This window comes from Manis pentadactyla, chromosome X (genome assembly GCF_030020395.1).
Source record: "Manis pentadactyla isolate mManPen7 chromosome X, mManPen7.hap1, whole genome shotgun sequence".
NCBI classification, from domain to species: Eukaryota; Metazoa; Chordata; class Mammalia; order Pholidota; family Manidae; genus Manis; species Manis pentadactyla.
The window spans coordinates 136,534,893-136,548,411 of NC_080038.1; the positions used below are offsets into that span (position 1 = coordinate 136,534,893).

At 37.2% G+C, this 13,519-nt stretch overlaps 1 long non-coding RNA gene across 1 annotated transcript; it reads left to right on the forward strand.

Annotated features, from left to right (window-relative positions):
* Positions 1–4,204: 4,204 nt before the first annotated feature.
* LOC118913894 (uncharacterized) lies at positions 4,205–6,579 on the forward strand. The gene is made up of 3 exons (XR_005025394.2): positions 4,205–4,267; positions 4,361–4,497; positions 6,284–6,579. It is a non-coding gene; the product is annotated as an uncharacterized LOC118913894 (long non-coding RNA).
* The last annotated feature ends 6,940 nt before the right edge of the window (positions 6,580–13,519 follow it).

Here is a 13,519-nt window from a genome sequence, read left to right on the forward strand (position 1 = left end):
AAGAGTAGGCATTGGATCTGAAACATACTGGCTCAAAAATAACTCTTCACTACATGTTCGGTCATCCCATTGGGCCTGTTGCTGGCAGTGGATCAGAAAGACAGCATGGGACGTGGAATGGAAGAAGAAAGACATTGGCAACAATAAAAAAGTGGGACCAGGTATAGGGGGATAAATGCCTAGATGGAGGGTGGCAGAGTAGGCTAGCTCAGAAGCCTGAGGTCCTTGAAAAGAATCTTGCATCCAGAAGTCAGTCAAGCATCCATGAATTAGGGAGCACACAGGTGTCAAGAAAGACAGCAAAGTGGAAACTAGGCACTTTATCCTAAGCCAACGAATGTGCAGAAGTGGTCAGTAGGAGCTGTGGGATTGGAGGGGAGGGGACAGGTTCAAAGACCAAGAAGATTGTTCTTCCACAGCATTTGAAATTCTAGCCATTCTCCAGAACTCACCTTCAATGCTACCTTTTTTATGAAGACTTCAACTAAGCCAGAAATTTTTAACCTGGAATTAATGGACACAATGTGTAAGAATGAATTTCTACAGTGTTCTTGAACCCTCTGGTCTTGAATGCAAAATTATGTGCCCCTATTTCTGAGGATAGAGTCCTTAGTCGGATCTGCTTCTTAAAGGGAGTCTCTGAGGCAAAATGTTTAAGAATCATTTCACAGGTCTTTTGAACACCTCAAATGCAAGTGTCCATTCCTGTCCATCTCTTTACCCCCATGTCCAGCACAAAGTAGATACTCAGTAAGTGATCACTGAGGGAAAACAGGTCTTTCTCTGAGTCTTCAAGTTGAAATAGCTCCCCTGGGCTTCATGATTCTCAAATCACTTGGCTTGTAATTCCCTTGTGGCGTTCCTCACAGACTGCATTGTGTCTAAGTTCATTGCTTATTTGCTGTTTTTTTCTAGCCTATAATCATTTTAAGGGTAAGCAGGGTAAGATTTATCTTTACATTCTCTAAGATATGTTTATGGCATAATTCAAAATACCCATTACCTCAGTTGATTTTAACAACAATCATGAAAGATATGTAGTATCATCATCATCCCCATTTTATGGATAGAAAACTACATCTCAGAAAGGTGACTTTGTTTATTTAGAGTCATACGGATAGTCAGTTGAGAGCCTGCAAATTCTTGTCTTTGATTCTAAAGCTTTGTACTGTGCTCATGTTGTACTTTATGATATGATATTATAATATGCTGCTGTAGCTGTTCCTCATGATTGTTGGCTTGAACGGACTTCAGCTGAATTCAATTTTATGGACACGGAATAGGCATGGATTCTGTGGCAATTAAAACCCTTGATCCAGTCTAATCATCTCATTTTACAGGGGGGTAAAAAGGAAACTTAGACTAGGAGAATGACTTGCCTGAAGTTGGGCAGCAAAATGTGCTTGAGCTCAGTGTCTTAACTCCTGGATTGGTGCTATTTCTTCCATTATGTTCTGTTCCTTCTGTCTCCTTGTTTCATGCTGCACTGGAGTAAAATCAAAGGGTCAAATTCAGGTAAATTTCTATAAAAAGGTATGACATGTCTTTACAGCTTAATTTAGCTCATTAAATATTTTAAGATATCCTTTGACAGCTGGTAATGATCATGGTTCTTGATTAGACAATGCATTTTCATGCATCTAATTTTCTACATTTTTTCTTTGATATTGTTTTTAAAATGGAAGTAGAAATGTGCCAGACCTTATGATAAATGTAGTCTACTTAATTCAAGCAATTACAGTCTCTCATTAGTAATAAATTAAATGTTGAAGACACCAGATCATTTAAATGATTTAAATGTGTCAGATCAACAATTATGAAAGAGCCTTGTCACTTGGCATAATTTAAGAGGTCAAAGTGTGCCTTTTATAGTGATCATCTGGTATTTCTGATCTAGCTCACTCTCAGCTTCTATGACTCATGGGACTTACCCAAGATACTTGATGAGTTACAAACAGAGCCAACTAGGAGGAGCAAAATAGAATGATATCTGTGTCTAAGAATTGTTGGGAAGATATTCAGAACTGATGCCCGTCATTGAAATGGTATTATCAGGAGAAGATGCATTTGGGCTGTTTTTGTGATTCCAACATATCTCTTCCAATTAGACAATGAAAAACAAATTATTTTGGTACTGATTTTATCAAAACAATTCCACTGAAAGACAAATAAATAAATATCCTCAAATCTCAAAATACCAATTGGAAGTATTAGTTTATTTCCCATTATTTTTTACCTAAATGCTTGATAATAATACCATTTTTGTCTCCCTTAACTAAGGTCAACTGCAGAGTTAGTTCAGCCAATAGTGAAATCAGTCATAAAAGACTGATTTAATAAAGAGAAATAGAAAAACCAGCGATTTAGGGATCAAACATATATTGACTTGGTTTCAACAATAAAAATTAAGTCTCTCACATAATAAAAGAATGTTACTTTCCGTGAGAAATTTACTAAATTCTTGTTTGATAATTTTGTTGCCGAATTTAGAAAAACAGGAAATGCTAAACAGTTCTTTAGCAAACTAATAGACCTATGTATTATAATAGCATCTTTTAAATGATGAATCATATCATCAAAGGGAAACTGTGTGATAGAAATGTAATAAAATGTAAAAGTTATTCATTCAGCAAGCACTGATTGGCTGCCTTGTAATTGAGTCCAGGGAAACAGGCCCAGTGGTACCTAGGTTGGAGAGCTGATTAAAGTAAGAGGTACACAGTCCTGCCCTCCAGGGGCTCTGAGCCTAGTAGTGGTGATAGCAATAGAGAGCTAACTGGAATGAAAGGTGTCTAAAGAAAGAGATGGATGAAACACAGTGGGAGTTCTGGGAAGGAAGAAAACAATTCCAGCAGAGAAGGTATTTGAAATCATGAGGTGACTACTTAGCACTAACACTCCAGTGAAAAAAATAGTCATTCTCCTGGACAAACTATTCTTCCTAATGAAGTATGGTCAGGTTATGCTGGTGGTCTACCTGGAGTATTCACTGGAACACAGGAAGGTCTGGGAAAGATCTTGAAGAAGGTCACATGTGAACTGGGCTTAAAGAATAACAGTATCTAAAGCTAGAAAGGTCAGCAGTGACTTGATTATTGAAGGTGTTAGAGACCATGCTAAGGTATTTGAATATTGTCCTGTGGGCAATGGAAAGCTATCAAGGGTTTTAAGAAGAGGAGTGATATGGTCATATTTGCCCTTGAGAAAGATCACCCTGGTTACAGTGTAGAAAATAGGTTGGAGGGGATGGGAGCAGGAGAGAAGGCAGGAAAATCCATTGAATTAATTTTCAAGTTAAAGATGATGAGGGACTAAGAAGGTAGTCGTGGTAAAGCTTACAAAAGTGAAATTTATTTGGCAAAAACAGAACAGACAGGATAGCTCTTAGAGATCCTGCTAAGTAAAACTGATGGAACATGGTAAGTGATTGGGTTTGTGGGGAGATAGGAAGGAAGAACAGTCAAAATACACCCTCAAGTTTTAACTTAGCTGACTATATAGTGACGAATAGCATTTTATTAAGATATAAAACTCAGAAGGAACACATTTCAATGGGAGTGGTGGCAGGCATAAGAAATTTAGGGGAAAAAAAGGGAGGAAACCGATCAGACTTTATGTGAATAAGAACTGCTTTATTTTTTATCATTGTAGCCCAAGGGTTTAGCTCAACAAATGCTGGGATGAATGAATGAGTGAAATGAATTACTGTATTTGAAGTACCACTGAAGGTATTTGAATCTGTGAACTCTACTGTAGTGTAAAAAGAAAATTCATTTCATGCTCTGACTTAATAGTTATTGAGCACCTACTGTATACCAGGTAAAATTCTAGGTACTGGGCTCACATCAGTGAGCAAAACAGTGGTTGACATGTATTCATGAAGATACATTCTCATTAGATATTACAGACAATAAACAAACAAAATTCTTCACTTGGTGATAAATACTATGAAGAAAATAAATCAGCATAACAGGGTTAGAGAGTGACTAGATGCTTTTAATAACAAATGGTCTGGGGTAGTCTCTCCTAGGTGATACGTGAACCAAGAACCAAATGAAAGGGGGTGGGAAATGTGGCTCCTGGGGGGAAGAGTATTCCAGGCAGAGAGCATAACAAGTGAAAATGTCCTATGCAAGAGCGTGACTAACACGGTCATGTTCCAAGAATAGCAGCGACGGAAGTGTGACCTGGGTTGAGTGAGCAACAGGGAGGGGGTAGAAGATGAGGTTAGGGAAACCAAGGGCTGGATTATGAAGACCTTTAAAAGGTACTGTAAGGACTTTGGCTTTTCTCTAAACAACATGAGCTCCATTAGATAGTTTTTAGCCGAGAAGTGACGTGATCTAACACATTTTAATAGGATCACTCTGCTGTGTAGAGAACAGTCTGTAAAGAGGCAAGAATAGAAGCCAGCAGACTAATTAGGAGCCTCTTTTGAAGTCACTAGCAAGAAACCACGATAGCTTGCACGACAGCAAAAGCAATGGAGATGATATGGTGAGAAGTGGCTGGGTTCTATTTTTGTTTAGTTTTGATTTGATTTTTGTTTATTTTTTGAAGGTAAAACTAGTAGGATTTATTTGAGTGTTGCTTATGGAATATGGGATAAAAAAGGAGACAAAGCTTTTTTAATTCCAAGGCATTTGGTTTAAATAACTGAACAATAGCAACAATAACATTGCCATTTACTGAAATGGTGAAGACTGTAGGAGGAGCAGGTTTCAGGCTGTACTATCAGTAGTTTGGTATTAGATGTGTTAAGCTTGAAATGCCTATTAGTACAGATGTACAGTTTGCAGGCAAGTGTACAAATATGTAATTCAGATAAGAATTCTGGGCAGAAGATAAAAATCTGGGCATCATCAGTATATAGATGGTATTTCTGGGAGTAGACAGAACCACCTAGGAAATTAGTGTAAGTAGAGGAAAAAATATATTGAGGACTAATCACTGAAGCATTCCAATGTTTAGTTGTCAGCAGGATAGGTCAGTAAGGCAGGAGAAGAAATGAGAAACAGTGGTGTCCCAGAATCAAGTGAATCAGTATTTTACAAAGGAGAGGGCATTCAACTTTCTCGATGTTGTGGACAGTCACGGAAGGGAGGACTGAACACTGATCTTTGTATTTGGCAACTAGGAAGTCACTTGTGACCTTGACAATAGCTGTTCAGTGCAGTGGAGTGGTGTGGTTTGGATGAAAGCATGATTTTAAGAGAAAATGGGGAGAGAGAAAGTGGAGACAATATGTAGTGATTAATATTTCAAAGAGTATTGATGTAAAGGGAAGGATAGAAATGGGACTACCCAATCAGAAAGGGAGTGAGGGGTGCAAATGATGTAAGGTCTTATAGGGGTTTACTCTTATTAAGATGGGGAGCCATTACCCCATAACAGAATGCTAAGGAACCCAAACATGCAGAGGCTGAGAGAAAGAAGAAGGTATCAGTATAGGAGACTGAGAAGCTGTTAATGAGGCGGGAAGCAAAACCAAGAAAATGTTTGCACAGAAACCAAGACAAGAGAGGAGAAGATGGAGTGGTCAGCTTTAACAAATGCTGCTTTGAAGTCAAGCAGGATGAAGTCAGTCTACTGGGCTTGGGAAAATAGACTGTTACCTTCCTTGCCAGAGATGTTTCTGCTTCTTAAAGGGATAGGAGGACACAATATGATGTTATAGCGGGTTTAGGAGAGTTGAGAAGATCCAAGAGTAACAGTAATCAGGCACATTAATCTAGGAAAGAGGAGATTGGGTCCAAAGGCATATATAGAAGAGAAGTGTGTGTGTGTGTGTGTGTACATGTGTGTGTATCATCCATAAAATGCCAATAGTTCCTTTAAAAAATTGCCATCAGAGATTGAAGATTTTGGGCTTTAGGGAACTAAGGACGCTAACCATTAAAGATCTGAATAAATGGCCAGTGTAATTCTAACTTTTTTAAAGGTGTGAGATTGGTGAGTTAAACCTGGAATGGAGCGACTGAGTTTGAAAAGTGGAATTCAGATCTCAATGACTCTAGAGCTAAAATTAGTGCACAATTACAATAATTATATATTCCCCTTTTCCTGGGACAATTATCTCCCCCATCTCTCTTTGGTTTTTTTGTCTCTTCTTGATATTTATTTAAGCCACCCTTTGTGGATGTGCTTTTACTATGAGTTTCTTCATAGTAAATCTCTTGGAAATATGCAACTACAGATAATATTTAAGCATGTCTTAGGATCTAGGACTGAGGTAGAAATGTTGAACAGGAAGTAATCCTCACCTGTGTCTCTCTCCCTTAAGAATGTTTCTGGGAAAGTCTGACAGAGCATTGTTTGGTATATGTTGAGCTGACCAGAAGATAAATTAGAGCTGGAGGATTTTAACAGCATATTTCACCTGTGACAGACTAATGCGCTACAGGCTGACCTACCAAGGGAAGAGAAATCTTTGTGGACATTGATCAAAGCCACCATTACTGGGTAAATATGGAATATGGAATATGCCTGCTTTGGATTCTTCCTCTATGTCCCTTCCCTCCTAAATTTCATACAAACTTCAGCCCTTCTGTTAACATGATTACTTCTGATTAAAATTTAATTACCATTTATTGAGCAATTACACTGACTCAGGTATTTGGTCAAGCTAAAATAATAGCTTATGTTTATGTGTGTGTGAAATGCTCACCTGAATTATTTTAATGCTAGGAGTGCTACAATAAATCTCTTTGGTAGGTACTATTATTCTCTCATTTTACACATGAGAAAAGAGAGGGGAAGCAAGTTGAAATAACTTGCTCAACATCGTATACATAGGTAGCAGTGGAGCCAGGATTCAAACCCAAGGGGTATGGTCCCAGAACCTATGCCCTTAACCACTAAACTCCACTGCCTTCTTACGGCAAGCATATTTTACTTCATACAACATTTTTATGTCCATTTTATAGAAGAGGAAACTGAGGCTCAGAGCAAAGGATCAGTTAGGTGTTCAAAATAAAACAAATGGAAAACAGAATTTCCATGCCAAGCTTATCAGTCTTCCCACATTAATAAAACATTTGATACATTTAGAGTTTACTTTTTCCTTAACTCAGTAATTGCCAAAATGTGCTTCTTTGTTTAAAAACACCGGGGTAAGGGGTGGTGCTCATTAGCAAATACATTGCAAACCATTTGGGGTATGCTGGGTTAAGCAAAGCTAAAGAGGTGTGTCTTTTCTACAGGTCTTTTCAATACCTTTGATATGCTAATGTACCTTTTGAAGCTTTGGGATGGGTATTTAGCAACTTAACCATGTAATTTGTTTTTCTCAGAGCATTTTACTAGTAAGTACATCGAACATACTTACACTAACTGCAAAACTACATTCCTGGGTACACACATTCTCTGGTGACCTTAATTAGATTGAAAAGCAATCTGGTTTCTGTATTTGATTAAGAGACACTCTGATCTTCATGGTTGAGAGGCAGGATGTAGCCTTTCTCAATAATACCAGATTTAAATGCCATTCATTAAGTTATTTTGAAGATGTCCAGTCATATCCAATAGATAACTTGATCAGTTTTGGAGAGTGATATTTTCAGATTTAGTCCCAAAGTTCTAGGGAGAAGTTTTTCTTCGCAGTCATTCCATGCCCTATACACCCATGACCACCCTCAAGGGGGCTGCTGATAATTTGTAATATAATTTTGTGGTTTCTGTTCTTGCAAAGCTAAGTGAATATAGTCTATTCGCTGCCTTCAGAAGCGTCTCTGCAGTTGGATGAATTACATGAATAGAAACCAAGATAAGAAATAAGAATATTCAATGCATGGGAAGATAAGAAACTGTTTATTGATTTTTCTCACATCTTAGCTCCAACAGGGTGACACCTAAAATGATATCTGCTTCAGTGCAGATGTGGAAGTGATTGTAGTGATAAGGAGGTCTCAGGCCAGAAATTGCTCCACGTCCCCAGTATGATATGGAGAAATAATATTTGGGGGTAACACTAATTTTGGAGAACCTACAGGAAGGTGCAACCCACCAAGTTTATAAATAAATGTAAGACTATATTATGTGCCAGAAAAGAATGAGCTGAAATGCAAATGCTTTTTTCTCCTCAGGGAAGTCATTAGGAATAAAAACCAATAGTCAGGTTGTTGTGATTTGAAGCCAAATTTCATGGCTATTAGGAAAAAAGCAGGATCTCTGTTTTCTTAAAAAGACCAATTGTGGTGGGGCTGAGCAAGGTCCATATAGAGAAGAAATGCCTTAGGCCTAGAAAAGTAAAGGAGGAATACACATACACACACACACACCAATTTTGCACTTGGGTTCTATAGTCTTTCACAGAATTAGGAAATCATTGGTTACCAAAGTTGGGAGAGATCATTCAACCAGCTGATTTATCAATCCCATCTATAATAGCTCCCACAGGTGATTATCAGGTATTTGCATGAATTAACTAATGAGATATTCTCTTTCATTGCTATGGAATGTACGTACACTGGTCATCTGAGAGGCCATGTCTTCTAATGAGTAGAGCACAGATTTTGAAAGCAGAATAGACTAGATTCTACTTAAAAGCTGTATCAGCCAGAATGGGTGGGGTTATGCTATAATAACAAATAACTCCAAAGTCCCAGTGACAAATAGAAATTTATACAACAGAACACTTACAGCTTAGACCAAAAACATAGATTATGGGTATATATCCATAGCAACTCTCTCTTGGGTCTTCATGGTCATTGAGAAAGGTCTATTATATGTTATATATCTCATCCATATTGGCAAAGGACCTCTGCTTCATGTTGGCAAATGTTTTTATTATCATCACTATAGGAGAAGAGGAATATGGTAAATCAAATAGAGACTTAAAAATTCCACCCAGAGGTCACATGCCCATCCTTATCTTCAAATAGGGCTGGGAAGTACAACCTTACCCTGTGTCTGGAAGGAGGAGAAATGGAATGCTTGTTAACTGCCTTAATCACTATCATACTATCCATATGATCATGGGAAAATATACCTTTCTGATCCTATTTCTTTATCTGTACTATTTTGCAGATATATTGTGAGTATTAAATGAAATAGCAATCATAAAATGCCTAGAGCAGTTCCTGGCCCAATAAGTGCACAAACATAGTACTTTACCCTCTGTTGATTAGACATTTCTGCCATTTTCTAGCATCCTAAACAAGCTTAATATATCCTCCGCAGGACAGCCTTTTGAATATTTAAATGTAATAATCCTGCCAGCACACATTTTTTTTCCTCCTCAAGCTAAATACTCCCAGTTTCTTCAACCATTTCTCATATGGCATACGGTCCCTCCTCCCTGACCTTGGTCCACTTTGTCCCTGCTTCCTTGTAGTGATGGTCATATCTGAGCAGTGCCCCACCCAGTTCCAGTCTCATCTGCAAAGCACCAAGTTGAGACTATAACCGGCCTCATCCTGGACACCATGCTTTTCTTCAGATAGTAAGGATATCATGGCTGGGAAGAATAGAAGTCACTTAAACCAGTGGTCCCTAAGTATACATCTGTGACCCAGAAACAGAGAATTCACTTGTAGAGTTGTTCGCAAAGAGCCCTTCACAATTTCTACTCTAGTTTCCAAGGTCTTGGGTAAGAACTCTTGAAACTGGGGTGTGGACAAGTTTGAGATCTCCTCTGTTAGCATCTCCACAGACTTTCTTGACTCTATATCTAAGGCTTTTTCGAAATGTTCACATATGGACAAAACACACACCTGAAGAACTTGTTAAAAATTGTTTCTAGAACTTTTCACCAAATATAGAATCAGAATTCCTGGGAGTTGGGCCCAGAAATTTGCATTTATAACAAATACCTAAATTGAGTCTGACATGCAGCTAGATTTGGGAACCCAAAGTCCAGTTTAGTCTTCCAGCTAATGCTTGAACTATCAATAATCTTGCCAGGAAGTTGTACAGAAAATATCACCTTGAGCTTAATTACGAACTTACACAGTTGAATACTTATTAATTAGGCCAAGAACATAGGATTAGGATGTATATACATAGCAGATTTCTCTTGACTCTTCATGACCAGTAATAGAATCATGGCATTATAAATACCTAGAGCTAGGAGGGACTTTTGAGATTCCAGTTAGTCAGGATTTCCCGAAGTGTGTTCCATGGTACATGAGACCTTTAAGAAGGGAATTGCAAGTCAAACAGACTAGGAAACATAGAACATTCTATCATGTGTCCTGGACTGTAAAAATGCATATTAGCACAATAAACACTCTGAGAACTGCAGCAAATAAACCTGTTTAATAAAATCAACATTTTCAAAAAGTACTGGGACATAGAACCTTTTTAAAAAAAATCACCCACTAGCCTAGGGAATCAGTGTTCTGTGGAACAATTCTGGAAAACTGTTCTAGGGCCTAGGGCATTGTTCATCTGATATATGAATGCCCTATCTACTGTTCTAGCAGGACCTCACTAAAATTGGAGACTGATTATTCCATTTGTGACATCTCTAATTGTTCACACATGGACCAGCATATTGTCTTCTGTCTCTTTTATAACCTAAGTTCAGACCATATGCTTTATATTTAGAGACAACATAACAATGAGTGCATGTGAAAAATACTGTCAGAGTCCTGGACTAGAATCTTGTCTCGACCAACTATTAATTATTTGATATTGGGCACTATTTAGGCTTCTGAAACATCATTTTTCTCATATACAAAAGAACACTCGTCTCACAAAGTGCTGTGAGTATTAAATGAGGTAATGTATATAAAAAGCTTAGCACAGTGCCTGGAATAGAATAAGCACTCAAATAATGGCAGCATTCATTTCATTCAGAAATGAGAATACCAAGTGTTTAGTTTCAATACAGAAGGAAGGAAATTGCTTGCTGTTCTCACTTCTATGCACCCTTTCTTCTTTTCAGGGCTCTCCCTCTAGGTTTGTCTGACCGGTACAGATATATATATAAGCCTGAAATTAACATCCTGATCAATTTCATTTTAGTAAAAACAATTCTATTTTTTAGGGGACACAATTATCCCCTAATATGTTATTTTCAGAACACTACATAATGGAATACAATGTGAGCATAATATTCTCCCAAGAAGACATGATAGATGAAGAAACACGGAAACAAAATGAACTTTGTGGAATGGCGGTGCTGAAGATGTTATAAGCATTGTGTTCTGTGAAAAGACTTTCCTTGTGGTGACTGCAGAGGGCTTACTCCTTAACACTACACATTTATAGGAAAGCCAAGTAAATAGGACTTTCCACGTGCTAAAGCATATGGCTACCTTTCTGTGTAGCAAAGAATGTGGTAGGGAGATGATTATGGCTGTATCTATATCTTAGCAAAGATGAAAAGTGGTATTGTTTAAAAAGCAGTGTAGCTGCTCCCATTAAAGAAAGAGAGAGAGAGAGAGAGAACAAGGAGGTGTCAAAATTCCAGCTCTGTCATTATCTAGCTCTGAGATTATGTGAGTCATTTAAATTCTCTGAAACTTGGTTTCCTCCCCATTAAATGGGGAATGCAAGACAGTAGGTTATTTTTTTTTTCAATTTGGAGTCAAAATTCTGGAAACTTCCATACAATGGGATTGATTGAAGATAATATTTAAAGTAATAATCAGTTTTAAAACCCACCCAATTGTCAAGAACATGAACAGGCAGTTAATACAAAGGGAAGTATAAATAGCTTATAAACATAGGAAAAGATGCTTAGCTTTAATCATAATTAAAGATATGCAAATTAAAGCAGTAATGAGATACTATTCTTCACATATTGGAGTGGTAAATATATAAACAAAATTAATAGCTCACGAAGTTTTTGTGGGTGTGGGGAAAATGGCACTCTTACACAATAAAGTTAGGGAAGCTATTTATGGGGAAAGATCCTCTTATATGCAAAGAAATAAAGGAAGTGTAGACTAACTCACATTTAATGATCACTTACTGAGTGACTGGTGCTGACCTTTTACTTATTAACTCACTTGGTGTTTACATCAGACCCTATGTGGTGGACTCTATTATCATCCAAATATTACAGATTAGGAATTGGAGGTACACAGAAAATTAAGTGACTTGGCCAAGTTCAAACAGCTGGTATGTGACAGAACTTGACGTAAAGCCAGGTTGTATGGTTTCCAAGACTGCACTTTATCAGCTGAAGTACTTTTTTGCCTCTTCCTATACAGAACCCTCTATTCTTCTACCAGAAGCAAACACAAAAGAAAATATGCACATACACCTGGATATGATGAAAAAAGTCCTGGAAAGATGTCCAGGAAACTGTTAGCAGCAGTTGACTATAGGGAGCAGGGCTGGACCGTAGGTGGGAGAAGACTTGCTCTGGGTCATATATGTAAAGTTCTGTTTTTGTTTGTTTGGTTTGGTTTGTCTTTATCCTTCGTATGAATTACTTTTCATTGAATAATAACAAAAGTAACTAGCTTTTTAGAGTAAAAATAAAAGGCACTAATACCCTCATTCAACAGATTGGGAGACTGAGATGGAAAGGGGAAAGACATACTGTGTTCAAGGAGCTAATTAGTAGATGAATAAGAACCACAATCCCTGTCCGTCTGAGTTTTCTTTCAGCTCGCTCATTTCTCTTACTCCTTCCCTTCAGAGACTGTGGGTCAGAGATAAGAGAGTCTTCTGTTTCATTGCCAATCTTTTTAAAAAATTGTAAACATTGCATATTTTTTAAATTAAATATTTTGTTTAAAATTCCTTCGTAACACTATCAAACAGAATTCCACAGCATCTTAAAAAGATGATTTACACTATGACCAAGTGAGATTTACTTCAGGAAACAACATACAAAAATTCATAGCTTTTCTAGACATTTCTATTCTAACAATGAATTAGCTGAAAAGTAAACAAGGAAAACAACCCTATTTACAATAGCACAAAAAAAGAATAAAATACTTAGGAATAAACTTAACTAAGATAAAAGACTTATACACTGGAAAATATAAAACACTGATGAAAGAAATTAAAGAAAACATAAACAAATGAAAAGACATTCAATCATATTCATGGATTGGAAGACTTAATATTGTTAAAATGTCCATATAATCCAAAGTCATCTATGGATTCAATGCAATCCCTAGCAAAATCCCCATGTCATTTTTTAAAGAAATAGAAAAAACAATTCTAACATTCATAGGGCACCATAAAGGACCTCAAATAGCCCAGCTTTGAGAAAGAAGAACAAATGTGGAAGCATTACATTTCCTTATTTCAAATATATAGCAAATATACATACAATATGGTACTGGCACAAAAACTATCATATAGACTAACGGAGCAGAGAAGCAAGCTCAGAAGTACATACATGCACATGTGATCAACTGATCTTTGATCAGAGTACCAAGACTAGTATTGAGAAAACCGGATATCCTTGTGCAAAAAAGAAGTAAATTGGACCCTTATACCATAAACAAAAATCAACTCAAAGTGGATTAAAGACTTAAAGGTAAGACAGGAAACTATAAAACCTCTAGAAGAAAACAGGGGAAAGGGTTCATGACATTTGTCTTGCTATGAT